The sequence below is a fragment of the Panthera tigris genome, chromosome B3 (assembly GCF_018350195.1).
Source record: "Panthera tigris isolate Pti1 chromosome B3, P.tigris_Pti1_mat1.1, whole genome shotgun sequence".
Lineage (NCBI taxonomy): Eukaryota > Metazoa > Chordata > Mammalia > Carnivora > Felidae > Panthera > Panthera tigris.
In genome coordinates this window covers 76,619,928-76,634,187 of record NC_056665.1, presented here as the reverse complement: position 1 = coordinate 76,634,187, position 14,260 = coordinate 76,619,928, and the positions used below count along the sequence as shown (strand labels likewise).

General features: G+C 34.1%; 1 long non-coding RNA gene across 2 annotated transcripts in view; it reads right to left on the bottom strand.

Annotated features, from left to right (window-relative positions):
• Positions 1–14,260, bottom strand: part of LOC122239567 — a 203,120-nt gene that overhangs the window by 37,191 nt on the left and 151,669 nt on the right. For both annotated transcript variants that reach the window (XR_006218766.1, XR_006218767.1), the window contains one exon: positions 7,824–7,881. This is a non-coding gene — a long non-coding RNA (uncharacterized LOC122239567). The remainder of the gene's footprint in view (positions 1–7,823; positions 7,882–14,260) is intronic.

Here is a 14,260-nt window from a genome sequence, read left to right as displayed (position 1 = left end):
TGTAAAGTAATGCTAAGAGCTCTAGAGAAAAAGCAAAGTACAGAATTCTCAAATGACCATGTTACCGCAAATGCCTTGAATATATACTTTAAAATGACTTCAGTATAATGTTATACGAGTTATGAAACAAGAAAACAACTTCTGCAACTTATATTCATACTTATATAAGTAAGTTTTCCAAAATTATTAGTAGCAGGATTAGTGCAAGATCCAACATTTTTTAATTCTAGGCTATGCCTAGATATATGTCTTAGTGTTCAGATTTCATTAGCCATAGGCTACATTTAGGTTTAAGGATTATAGTATTACCTTAAGAAGAGCATTAGAATAAAACTCAGTAAATGAGGATTCTAGGATTCAAGAGATCATGAGATCATGAGCAAATCTTAATCTCTTTTTGTTGGTTTCCTCCAACTAGCAAATGCGGATAAGCTCTTTCAAATAAATATAAAGGAGTATCTGAGAAATTTTGTTCAATTTAATTCAACACATCATGTACCAGGTATTGTGATAAGCATAGAGATACACTGAGGAAGACAACAAACACTAAATAATTCATTGAAGATGTTAGAAAAGTGGAGATCTACCCTCTTCTAGAAGAAAGATAAGCCACTCTAAAACAAGCACAGACCTAAAGATTGAGGGTATAATAGTGCATCTACTAAGTGATGTAAATTTAAACTCTTCGAGGTTCCAAAGAAAAAAAGCAATGAGTATTTATTTGTATGATAACAGTGGTAGACGTCATATTAGTATAATTTTATATCAGAAAATTTACAATAAACCCCTAACCCTACATAAATGACATACAGGAAAATAAACAAGGTTATGCATGTTAATATCTTCACACTACCTTTTTGAGTGAAATATGAACTAACCAATTAAAATTAAAACATGTCTAAATCTTACAGGTGTTTTCACAGAATGTGTTGCTAGCATTTTCTCTATCTTCTCCTTTGTGTCTCATTTTTCACTTACTTTACTCTATCAAACAATCACACTAGTTACTAGACAGCATAGTCAAAATAAAGTGGCACCTGAAATTGTTCATTTTTGTACTAAAATCATTGAAAAGAGAGTGAATAGCTGTAAGCAGTTTTCTCTTTAGAAAGTGTTACAGTTGTTAGAGAAAAGTAAAACATTAATTTCTCTATGAACTTTAATTTTTTTTCATAAATTTTATAAAGCTAATCACACTCTTTAATTTGATTTAAATATCAAATTTTGATGATGAATCTGTATACATCACCGTGATAGAACAAAGAAATAAGATTTCTAAGGCTCACAAAAGCTACATCAATTTTCCATTAAAAGCTTCAGAATTTAGCTGATCTCAGTTAATAATAACCTAATTAGTGAAAGTAAGGAAATAATAACATTCATTAATATATTATCTATTTTATATAAATTATATAATGAAATTCATCTACAGCCATAAAAACATTGGTTATAATATAAATAACTCTGATAATATGTTAACACACTGAGAAGCCAAATTTAACCTGTAAGTATGTATTTAGTCACTGAATTTGTACAAAATCTATTCATCAAAACTCCATCTACATTCATTTCTTACATGTAGGAAAAAGGGTGAAGGGCAGGGAGAAGGGAAGGTGAGAGGAAGAGAAGAGAGAGGAAGGAAAGAAAGAATTTCTAATACCATATTCCTGCACCAAATTTCAGGCTTTTCAAATACCTAACACAAAACGGAAATCATTTTGTATGTTGTCATACTAAACATAACCAATAATGGCTCCTGTCCCCAGTTTCAGTTAAATGCTAAGAAATATAATTCTTGCTTTTACCTTTTGTTTTCCTACTATGATCTCCAAAGAGCCATTTCAAAATTATTGTTCTATTACAAGCCTGGCTCAGTTCCTTTTATCTGCCTTATTTGCATTTATGTTTGGGATAAGAATTTCATAATACAATATTCTCAGTGTGCCTCTGATGGTCTTTTGAAACCTCCCCAATAATAACTCACCTTATCTCCAAAATATTAAGAAGGCCAGTTCATAAGCCCAAATGCCACAATTATTTCAATTATTTTATCTCCTCAAAACTAACCTTTTTTTTTTTTTTTTTTTTTTTTGCACTAAGGTCACAGTACCACCAATCCAATAGGATAAATAGGATAAAATAATCCACACTGCATACTTCCTTAAAGCTTTTACTTCCTATAGAAGTAGAAAGCAGAAGAGGAACAATACAAGCACTGTGAGATTCTAAGTAGAAGACAGGTGTTTCTTTGTTTTGTGCTGTTTTGCTTTATTTGACATTTAACAAGCTCAGAAAAATGAAAGATTTCTCCTTCAGGAGAACATATTAGATGAGTAGCCATAGTGAATCTTTTCCCTGCTGATCCCTAAAAGGAGAACAATTGCCAAGTGTTTGCATATGGGCCAAAAAAAGCCTATCTCAACATTCAAACTGTTTGAAAGATGAATCATTTTAATATCTATGTAAAATTTGCATTCTATTCCTTTAAATCCTATTGTTTTCACTTACTTAAAAAAAATCCCAAACCTTCTAATAATATTGAAGCTGCAGGCTGCCACAACTCTCCTGTGTAGGAGAGTTTAGAGCACTGCTGGCATACAACCACACAATCCCTGGAGGATTTACTGCCAAGTCTGAAATACATTACTAAACAAGGTGATATTTTTGATGAAGCACATTAACTTACAAAAAAAATTATCAAATACATGGCATAATTAACCTTAAGAGGTTATATAGTCAAACCACAGTTTCTAGGTACTATTACATTTGGCAAAAAACATAGTAATCTACCCTTCTGTTTGAACATTCTCAATAGGGGAAATTACATATCCTACCATGTTAGCAAGCATAGTAGTCAAAAAGTGATTCAAATTCAAAATGCCTTCCCCAGGTACAAGTCATCTATTCCTATCTACCTAGGATGCAATGAAGAAAATCTATTAACTACTATTACATCATCATTATTATCTCTTTTACGTTACTAATTTTTGTAAAGAAGCAGTTGGTTTTACTCTGAATTGTGCAAGGCCTGTGAGATAATAATAGCTGGAAAGATAGCAATAGACTTGAAGCAACATCCTCAATACCTCTGAAACCTCAGGGGAACTGAGAAACCAAGGAATTGTCAATCCAAGGTCATGTAGAATTAAAAAAAAAAAAGTCAATAGGAAGCCAACCTAGGACTTTCAGTCTTCTGCTCTTACTGTTTAAATAGTCTCACTATCTTTAAAGTTCTTTTCCATTCAGGTAAGACAAAGCCCTATGGGATTCATTCCCCCTTGTGCAGGTTGCTTAGCTGAGCCATACATTTCTATTGGCCCTATTGATTAGGCATCTGCTTCCTCTCTGTGGATGGTTTGCTCTTGTGGAACCGTGTTTAGCAGCTGTTACAGTTCAGATGAGTGTTGACAGGATGAAAATTAAATTAACACCCAATAACATTTTAACACCTGGTCCAACAACTGCAATATCATTGAATTTCACCTTTTCGAAATTGCTTCGGGAGTTAATTCATCCTTACTTTGACTTTGACCTAAGGAGACACTCCTATAATTTTGCTACAAAAGACTTTCCCTTGACTGTTCATTTATAATTTCCGTAAACCTTCCCTCTGATTCATGTTCAATGACTGCATGGGCAGTCTCTGGAAAATACTCAGAAATATTCCACTGGAAGATGTGCTACTCTCTAGATAATATGTAAAGAGTGCGCATGAACAGAAAATGTTAACCAAAAAGGAAGTAAGTTTCACTGTAGCATAAGCCAGGCTGATGCGCAAATAATTATCTACTCTGGGAAAATAATGTTGGAAAGAATGCAGGTTTCTTACACTATGACTTCCTAACTCTCGACTGGCATATGACTAATGTTAAGGATATAGAACATGATCCTTATGCTAGTAGACTGTCGAGTCAGAAAGCCTCATTTAAAAATTAAACTCTGCTGCTCTCAAACATGTGATTTTGTTTAAAAACTTGAATCCCTAAGTTTTAGTTTCCTCATAAAATCCAACTAATAATAGTACTTGCTTCATAGGGTTGTTTAACAATTACACAATCCAGGTAAAACTCTTAAAGTGATAGTGCCCTACAGAATCTGACACATACTAAGTCCTAAGTAAGTCTTATGTACCATTATTTTGTCATAGACTACCCAAAGTGAAAAGGAGTTTTGAGATCATTTAATCCTATCCTCTTATTTTACTGTTAAGTAAACATAAAGAAGTTCAGTTACTTCTTCAAGGACATATATCCCCACAGTGCTGAGAAACAAATCTAGGTTTCCTCATCAGAGCTCATTTTCTTTTCAGAAGACTGTCAACTCCTTAATAGTCTACTTAGAAAAGATTCTGTGAACATACTATGTAACTCATTCACTTAAATTTCTTCTTTCTGTATTCCTCTTCTCTCTGGGAGAAAAAAAAAGGTGGCATTTGCTATTTGCCAGGGCTATTGAGACCCATAGATAACAAAACTATCATCCTATCATTTGGTGTTGAGAATTCCTATCAGATGCTAGATGTTCTGCCTAAGATAAATATAACACAGTACCAAACATATAGTAAGGCAAGAAAAAAAAATGTTACTGCATAACCACTTAACAAATACAGACCAATAAACAATTGTTAGAAAATGATAATCCATTTAGTGGATTTTACAAGATCTTCACTTCTTGTTTCTTTTGCCTTCAATTCTATTGCTAATTATTTTTGTAGGGAAGTGTGACTAGCAGAAGGGAGAATTGCATCTTTTAATATAGTTGGTATTAGTACTTGTTAACAATTTTTGGCAACTGTTTTGTATTTCTACACATTGATATTATAGGCTATGATGAGATTTTTGGATCAATAGTAAATTGTATTCATTCATCTACTTTTCCCACCTGTCTTTTTCTCCACCATTAGACTTGAGAGCTTTTGTTCTTGTTTTTATGATAGGTTAGTTTCCCATAGTATTTTCTTCCATTCTTTTTGTTTTGTTTCATTTCATTTGTTTCATTTCTCATCCCGAATATATGGGAGTGAGAGTATAGACATGATTTGCAAGACACAATTTGGAGATAATACTTTCAAAAAATTGTACTTTGAAACATTATTTTATGTTAATTCTTTTTAGTAAAACATCTCAAATCCTATATTGTTAAGTTTGCAAAATTCAATGTAAGCATTAATTTTTCAGAAAATATTTTAATAAAAGAACATATAATTCCATGGTGAATAAAAGAGTGATGGGGAAGGGGGTATGAGGTTCTAACTACTCTAACCTGCTAGTATGAGAAAGCAGTCTTCCAGAAGTAAAAATCAAATAGGGGGAAATACTTAATGTCTTCAAAATGTTGTATAATTGTTTAATTGCCTCATTCTCCTAAATGGTTCCCTCTGTCCCTTCAGGCAAATAAAGCCTTTGTTACTTTAACTCCAGAAAGAATCTAATCACCCTGGGGAGTGTGTGTATATATATATATATATATATATATATATATATATATATATACACACACACACACACACACACACACATACACACACACACACACACACACACACACACACACACATAATGTGCTTGGCAACACATATATCACTGATTCCTTCTATATTTCCCAGATAAACATATAAATATACTGGGACAGGTGTGTTTTAACTAAAAAAATAGTAAGACTAATAAAAGTTTTAAAAAATTATTTCCAGCTACCTGAATATGCACTTACAACAGGAAGAAAGCTTACAAGATTCTCAAATTCTCATAGATATGATAATGGTTTTAATCAATTATTTGCAAGATTAATTATTTAGCTTCTGAAAGCACTCCTACTAAAACTAACATTTTCATACCATGGTATTAATATGTCAATGTTGCATGAGGAGTCATTTGAAAAAGAAATTTCTATAAACCTGCAAGTTCAACTAAAATATGGTTGAACATTGTTTTTTTAATTTTTTAAAATGTTTATTTACTTTTGAAGGAGAGAGAAACAGAGCATGAGCGAGGGACAGAGAGAGAGGGAGACACAGAATACAAATTGGGCTCCAGGTTCTGAGCTGTCAGCACAGAGCCTGACTTGGGGCTCAAACTCACGAGCCCTAAGATCATTACCTGAGTGGAAGTCTGATCTTTGACTGAGCCACCCTGGTGACCCTGGCTGAACATTCTTAAAAGGCCAAAGCAACACATAACACTTTGCTTTTGAATATTTTAATTATTCTGTACTACAAAGAGGTGTCATCATCTAGAAAAGAAATATTGTTTTTCTAGGAAGAAAAAAATAAGGGAAAAAAAGGAGTAAAATCAGGAAAAGTTCTGGGGCACCAGCGTGGCTCAGTCAGTTAAGCAGCTGATTCTTGGTTTTTGGCTCAGGTCATAATCTCCCAATCGTGAGGACAAGCCCCACGTTGTCCTTGGGATTGTATCTCTCCCTCTCTCTCTGTCCCTTTCCTGCTCATTCTCCCTCTCTCTCAAAATAAATAAATAAACTTAAAAAAATACTCTCAAAAAAAACTAGGAAAAGTTCCCATCTATTTTAATACTAAATATGGTGTTCTCAAGTAATATTTCATAAAATCATGTAATTGGAAATGTTCTTAATATTTCATTCTATCCACACCCATGCCTCCTGGAAAGAGAATCAAAAAAAGGAGAAAAACAACTATAGCATCTTGAATTTAAAAAAAAAAAAGGAGCAATTCATTAGCCTCTGGTTTTATTCAGAAATACTCCAGACATGAGAATATCACATTACTTTAAATGCTTATCATGTTCATAATCCATCTGTCCAATTGCGTGCAGTGTGATCATTAGGCAACCAAAGCACTACTGCCATTCATTAGACATAAAAAAAAAAAACCAAAAAACTTCATTCATTAAAAAATCCATAGAATCACAAACCCAGAATGAAGGCAGAGGATCACCTTAGAGGAGCACTTCATTTTATAGATAAAGAGACTATGACTGTAAAAAGTGGCATGTTTTGCACACAATCACACACATGATCAGAAAAAAACCAAGATTCCTATGAAGAGACATTACCTGATGGGCCAACATTCATTTTACTACACCACACTAACTTTACAAATTCCTTTGTGACTTATTACCAACACCTAAATGGCTGCACAAACTAACAGGGATTTGAAAACTCTGGGACATTTGCCCTATTTGCCAAAGAAAAATCAAGATCTTACCCACTGGGTCATGACTCACACAGGAGAAGTCATTTGTTCAAATGTTTACCTCCTGCTCTTGCAGTGCCTTAACCAGCTATAATATAAGATTGCTTCCCTGTTTGTTTAACATTTGGTGGTAATGCAATAAATAAAACATCAATCAGCAAGAGTGACTGTATTCAAATCAAGAAAATTTTGGAAGTGAAGGTTTATAATTATGTATTTGGCACCGATATATATTAGCAGAAAAATTATATATATACAGATTGGGTAAGAAAGTTAATCAAGTTTATTTCTGCATGTATAAATAATGTACTAACTGTTTCAATATAAGACATGCCCACTATTAGAGCTCTCTGAATCTCTACTATGGCTGTTTATATGAAGGATGAGACATATACCTCTGTTTGGATATTGCTTTGCCCTTACTTTCATAGACTTTTTAGATGTTTCCCTGATTACACTTCTAATATAAGTTCCATTAAAAAAATAAACCAACCAACAAATACTATTTCCATGGAAACTGGAATTCGATCACCAAGAAAGCAAAAAAAAAAAAGATCCCATTTTCATCAGCATTTAGGTTAGGCATACCAACAATAAATGTCAAGCCCTGGGAAATCTGCAGTGAGAATATTCTTTAAAGCAGCCTTGACAGACTCACCTAATCAAGACGTCATCTTGCTGCAGCACATCATACCCACATCCATATGAAATGCAACCTGTAGAAAGAAAAAGCAGAGAAAGACACAGTCACTCTTTGGCTAATGTTTTATTTATTACATCACCATCAAATGTTAAGTAAACAGTGAAACAGATTTTCTTTTACTTAGAACCATGAAAGAAAAGTCCTTTATCTAGAGATTATGATTTAAGGTTTTATTTTCAAACTGGGAATAATAAATGTAGTCATATTTGCTTTCAGTGAAAAATCAAGTTTAATATATTTATACAAATACAGCCATCCTAAGAAAATAGTTATAGAAGCTGAGGCTAGAAGTTCATAAGACTGAGACTGAAGGAAGATTGCCTCAATTACACACCCAGGATGATGTTCAAGATGAACTAAGTGAGTAGAAAAAAAAAAAAAAAATATATATATATGCATATATATTCATATATACAAAATATTAAATATAAGAAAAATATATTGTCATCTAATAGAAAATTTTACATATTACAATCTGTTTATTTTAGTGACTGCACTCAAAATATATAATTATTTAAAGTATTTCCCACCTAGCTTACTATTGTTTTTGTGTAAAGAATGAGTTACCAAATATCTTGAAAAGCAATCACACATTATGAACAATTTCACAAATTGTAATGTGACTACTGGGGAAAGGTAAGAGCTTAATATGAAATAACGAATGTGAATAGTCGAAATTTTTTTTCTTTGTTCTTGTTACATGTTATGGACACAGTATTCATATCTTTACAAAACTATGCCCACACCCTAAAATGTAGACTTTTGGAAAAAGGGAAAGTGCTTTCCTAAGTAAGCTATAATGTAGGGACAGATCCCAGGGAGGGGAAAGAACTGCCATGGCTCCATACTAAGGAAACGGGTTGATTAATTAATGGTGGGCAATACTGGAGAGTCAGTAAAGATAAGAAGAAGGTTTGCTAAAACCAGGGATACAACAACCCTGAAAGGAGCACATTCCAGAATAAGTAACTTTTTCTTAAAGGACTAACAGTAAGCTCAGATAGTTTCTATATTACAACTAGTTTCTATTCCATATTTGACGACCAAAATATATTTACTTACAAACACACTCAATAAATCATGACTAGCAACCTTAAGTATACTGAATCTACCATGTGGCTAAATTGTCCAAAACTAGCATTAGAGACGGAGAGCTAATTCAACAGCACAATTTCATGGCCGAAACCAACAGGGTTCCACTACTCAGGGAGAATGTCCATAAATTTAGGCATTATAAATGTATAAATACTATAAATACAATAACTCAATATATTTATTGGCTCTTTTCCTAAAGCTCTCTAAAAAGTATATTTCTAACTTGTCTTCCAATATTATCCCATCTCAGAATCTCTAAGATTTTGTATTTAAGAATTCTACTTGAAGTACCTTCACTTGTTGGATTTAATCAATTACTTCCACTCCTATTCTCCGTGAAGATGGAAATTCTACGTCTGCCATCTTCAAAACAATTTCTAACTGTAATCTTTAAAGCCATTGTATTTGTTTGGGTCATCTGAGAAGCAAACAGGAGATGGGATCTGTCTCTCAAGAGACTCGGAGAAACATCTGCAAAGAATAAAGGGGAGGAAGCGCAGGCAGGCAAAGAAAACCTTCAGACTGCAATGCAGTCCTAACTGGGAAAGAAGAGCAGCAATAAGGAGGATTGGTTGCAGTGCAGCTCTAAGAAAATCTCAACCAAAAAAGACAGGGAATTCCCAACCCAGGCTTGCCCACTAGAAGCATCCAGTTTGCCATCAGAAAAGGACAACACTAGTATCCCTGCTGTATTTAATCACTGATTGAGAAGATTTTAGAGAAACACGACCTCATTATGTACATGGTGGTAGATCCTGAGAGGTGGCAGCAGGACACGTGTTTAACTCTGCTCCCCACAACAGGAGATCTCAGGTGCCTTTCCATGAGCACCATAATAGTTTTTAGACTCCTTCTGCATCTTTGGAAAAAAGGTCTGAATTTTGTCCTAAAATGTTAAGAGAATTTTTAACTGTCAAAAAATCTGTAAGAATATGTATAGCAATTTACCCTCCAACTGGAGATAGGGATTCTATCTGTATCACAGTTACAGGGAAATGAAATTGATATCAGGCACACTGCCTACTGACAAACACTGTACTTGAATCAACATATCTCTTCATTCTCATGGGAAATTAAAAGAAAATCAGAGGACCCCACTTCCCCACTTATAAGTGTATATTCCTTTTCCTCTCGATTGATAAAAAATATCTTCAAATGAGTTTTTCTGTTTCTCAGTAAGGGTAGCATGCTTCTTCAGAATATGTAGATCCGAGAAGTTCTGTTACTTTGGCAAATACATACCAACTTCACTGAAAGGAGATAAAGGAATGACAGCTTAGTTAGTGCTAACGCTCTACAAGGTGAGGCTCATTTGTCTCTCCTCACATAATTCTTAAAGGACCAAGGTAGAACTACACTATCTCAAGAGTATATAGGGACACAATGTTCAAGGGTGAAAAGGTCCAAGGCCACTGAAAAACAACTAGAGAAATATTAGCTACATAGAAACGGTAGTGATTGCTTAGACTTGGTTTCCTATACTCCATTTTACCCTCCTGTTGGAGAGATTAGAAGGCAAAATCATATAACTTCAACTCCCCTGGAATCTAGGTTTCTCGAAGTGAATTAGTTGCATTCACATTGTATTTGGGAGGGAGTGGTATTTTTGCTTCAGACAGGCTGAATGTTCTGTTTCCTTGTCACTAATCATCTGGGTGTATGATGGCTGTGCTAACAGGTAGTAGCAGTGGCAAGAGAAGGGTTTCGTTTTGTCTTTATCACAGCTAGAGTGTTGTGATCTTATAACAGAAAGTCCAATTGCAACCTCCTTAAAATACTTCTGTAAATACCTCGTTCCCTATGTGAACATCTAATTCCCTGCGAACACCCAACTCCCTATAAACACCCAATTATCTGCAGTAAATCTTTTTCCTTGGCTTCATTTTCCTGAACAAACTTCAATTGATACAATGATTAGAGTAGAGATTTACATGTTTGATAGGGAAGTAAATGGACTGAAACCATAAGGCAGAGGACTACAGAATGGCCATATTTGCATCAAGATGGAAAGTTACCGTGAGAGAGTCATAATTTTACTAGGGCTCTGCCAAAGAAAGACAACTTTGGTAGTAAATCCTGGGGAAAGGGATTACTGTAGGGAATACCACAATACTTAAAAACTTACTAGTAAATTTTGATGGAGATAGGAAGCCAAAGGCTACCTAGGACCAGTTTCTAGTACTTAATGATAATTCATCTTTGTGCTGTAGGACACTTTCAAGATTGCAAAGTGGAACCATCTGAGCATTCCTTAGCTAGTGCCCTTGACAAATTGAGCTAAAAATTATGCTAAACATGAGAAATGTTATTATCTGTTTTGTAGACAAGGAGACTGGGCCACAAAGAGATTTTCATAACTGACAAGTAGTAGGTTCTGGATAAAAACTGTTTTTTGGTTTGTTTCTCAGTATATTTTATCTAGTACAATGCAGCCTCTCCACATAATATCTGTCCTACACAACAGTAAAACTTTTTTAAAAATATGACTTGAACTCATAGATGAATAATTTAGATATTGTATAGAAATTATAAGAAATCTGTAAAAACCTTTATATCCACTCAAATAGATAGCAAAAGAATGCACTTATCACTGATCTTTCAGTGAAGCAAACAAAACTTGCAAGAGCAGGTATAACAGCAACCTCACTTTCTATGTCTAATAGCATCCTGAGAGTGCATATATACTTTAATGTTTGCCTCTTAAAGACTCTACACGTCTTATTCTGTTGGAGTATTGTCATTATCCATTTGTTCTTGCTCTAGGTGATTGTACCTGTCCATTCCACATGCATTTAATAGAGATTCAGAGTTACAGAAATTTTATATCACGGAGTATCATACAGTATTACTATGTGAAATTTAAGCACCAGACAGTAACATGCACATCACAAAAGAAAATGTGTTTCATTAAACACACTAACATGAAAGAGGTAAACTTCAAGATGAGCAACAAAACAAGCAAAAGACACAGATATGTGCAATACATCTTACAGCAGGCTGTAGATGGGACAACCAGACCCAATGCTTTTGATTATACAATTTTAAGTGACCTGAAATCCACATTTATTCAATCCAAAAACAATTGCCATCTGATAAAATGTAATAAGAATTAAACGTGTATGTCATGATTCTATTAAGGGAAGTGTGCGATGGGAGGATTATTACATTTTGTCTTCCGCATTGCTTATAAAATAGTTTTGCCACCATGTAATGAGCATCAAGGATGTGCCAGGAACAATAGTAGGTGCTCCACATAAATTATCATATTTATGCTTCACAATAATCTTATACAATATTAAAATTCACATTTGTAGATAGAGAAATATCTTAGAAAGTTTAAGAAATCTCCTTAAGAGCACGTAATTAATAAGTGGTAGCATAAAATTTGAAATTGAATAACTCTGTGCATGTATGACTAAGCCAGACAAGCTCTCTAGGCTCACACTGGCAGAAACTGTCATAAACTACATTGAATTAGGTCATCTGGTTCATTTTTAATCTAAAACCCTCAGTAAATACTTTCTGAACTTCTCTTACTTTCAAGCCACCTAGAACAGCTGTGCTTTGAAGGATGAAATTAGAAAATTAAACACGAATTCTAAAATAAAGACGCTGAAGTTGGTAGGCAGGTAAGACCTATACTAACAATGATAAAATGAGGAAAGTAAAGGGAGCCCTAGAAACAAACAAATATAATCCTTTGGCAGTCCACAGAAGAGATTTTTATGCTTTGCTAACAAATCAGGAATGACTCAGCAGAAATGATAGTATATGAGCCAGGCCTAAAGGGATGAGTAAAATTTAAAGTCAGATAATAAGTGTTGGTGAGGATATGGAGAAAGTAGAAGTCTTATACACTGCTAATGAACATATGGAATGGTGCAACTGCTTTGGAAAATAAGCAAGTAGCTCCTTGATGGATTAAACAGAGTTATCATGTGACCCAGAAATTCTACTCCTACATATATACCCGAAAGAAATGAAAGCATATGTCCATACAAAAACTTGTACACATGTGTTTATAGAAACACTAGTCATAAGAGCAAAAACATGGAAATAACCCAAATGTCAATCAACAAAGGGAGAAACAAGTATGGTATATCTATACAATAGAATATTACTCTGCTGTAAAAAGGAATAAAATTCTAATACACGCAGCATGAATGAATCTTGAAAACATTAGGCTATGTGAAAGAATCCAGTCATAAAAATCCACATATTATACAATTTCATGCATACGAAAGTCCATAATAAGAAAATCTATAGTAACAGTGGTTGCTTAGGGCTGGGGACACGAGACATGAGTGGAGTAGGGTATGATAGCTAAAGAGTATGAGGTTTCTTTTTGAGGAAAGATCTTTCCAGACATTAAAAAAAAACATAAGCCCACAAAAATGATTTAGCCAATTTGTTTTTGTCTTCCCCTTTTGCTGCATTTTATAAGATGTTGTTATAGCAAGATACTGATTATGCAGAACAACATTATACATCCACAAACTGACATTTTTTTTCTTGCTTGTACTATTAAGACATAACCAAACTGAAAATAAACATAAAATTTTCCCTTTTACCTTTCCTTCTGTGCTTATAGTTACTTTCTTATTGTTAATTTGATTTATAGTTGTGTGTTCTGGTATATTAATTTTATATTACTATGTAACAAATTACCACAAATGTAGCAGCTGAAAATAACATCTATTTAAAATCTCACAGTTGTGTATGTCAGAAGTCCAAACAGTCATAGCAGCATCCTCTGGTCAGGGTCTCACAAAGCCATAACCAAGGTATCAGCCAGGCTGGGATTGTATCTGGAGGCTCTAGGGAAGAATCCACTTCCAAGCTGATTCAAGTCATTGGCAGAATTCAGTCGTTTGCTACTGTATGACTGAGGTTCCCATTTGCTTGCCAGCTGTTACTCTCAGCAACTGGAGACCACACTTGGGTCCTTGAAAATTCTGTCTCAACTTTCAGAGCCAGCAATACAACAGTACATCACATCCTTATTGTGCCTTTAATATCTCTGTCTTTCCTTCCAACACCATTGAGAGAAAACTCTGTTCTTAAAGAATTCATGTGATTAGGTTAGGTCCATCCCTGTATCCTCTTTTTGATTAACTCAAAGTCAGCTGATTAGTGACTTTAATTACATCTGAAAGCCCTTTTTAAGTGTAAAGTAACATAAGCAGGGAATACTATCTCATTATATTCACGATCCCAGGAATTACCACAGGCAATCTTGAGGGTCCATTTTAAAACCCAATCTAATATACCTGGTTTAAATGAAAAGATTTCTATGG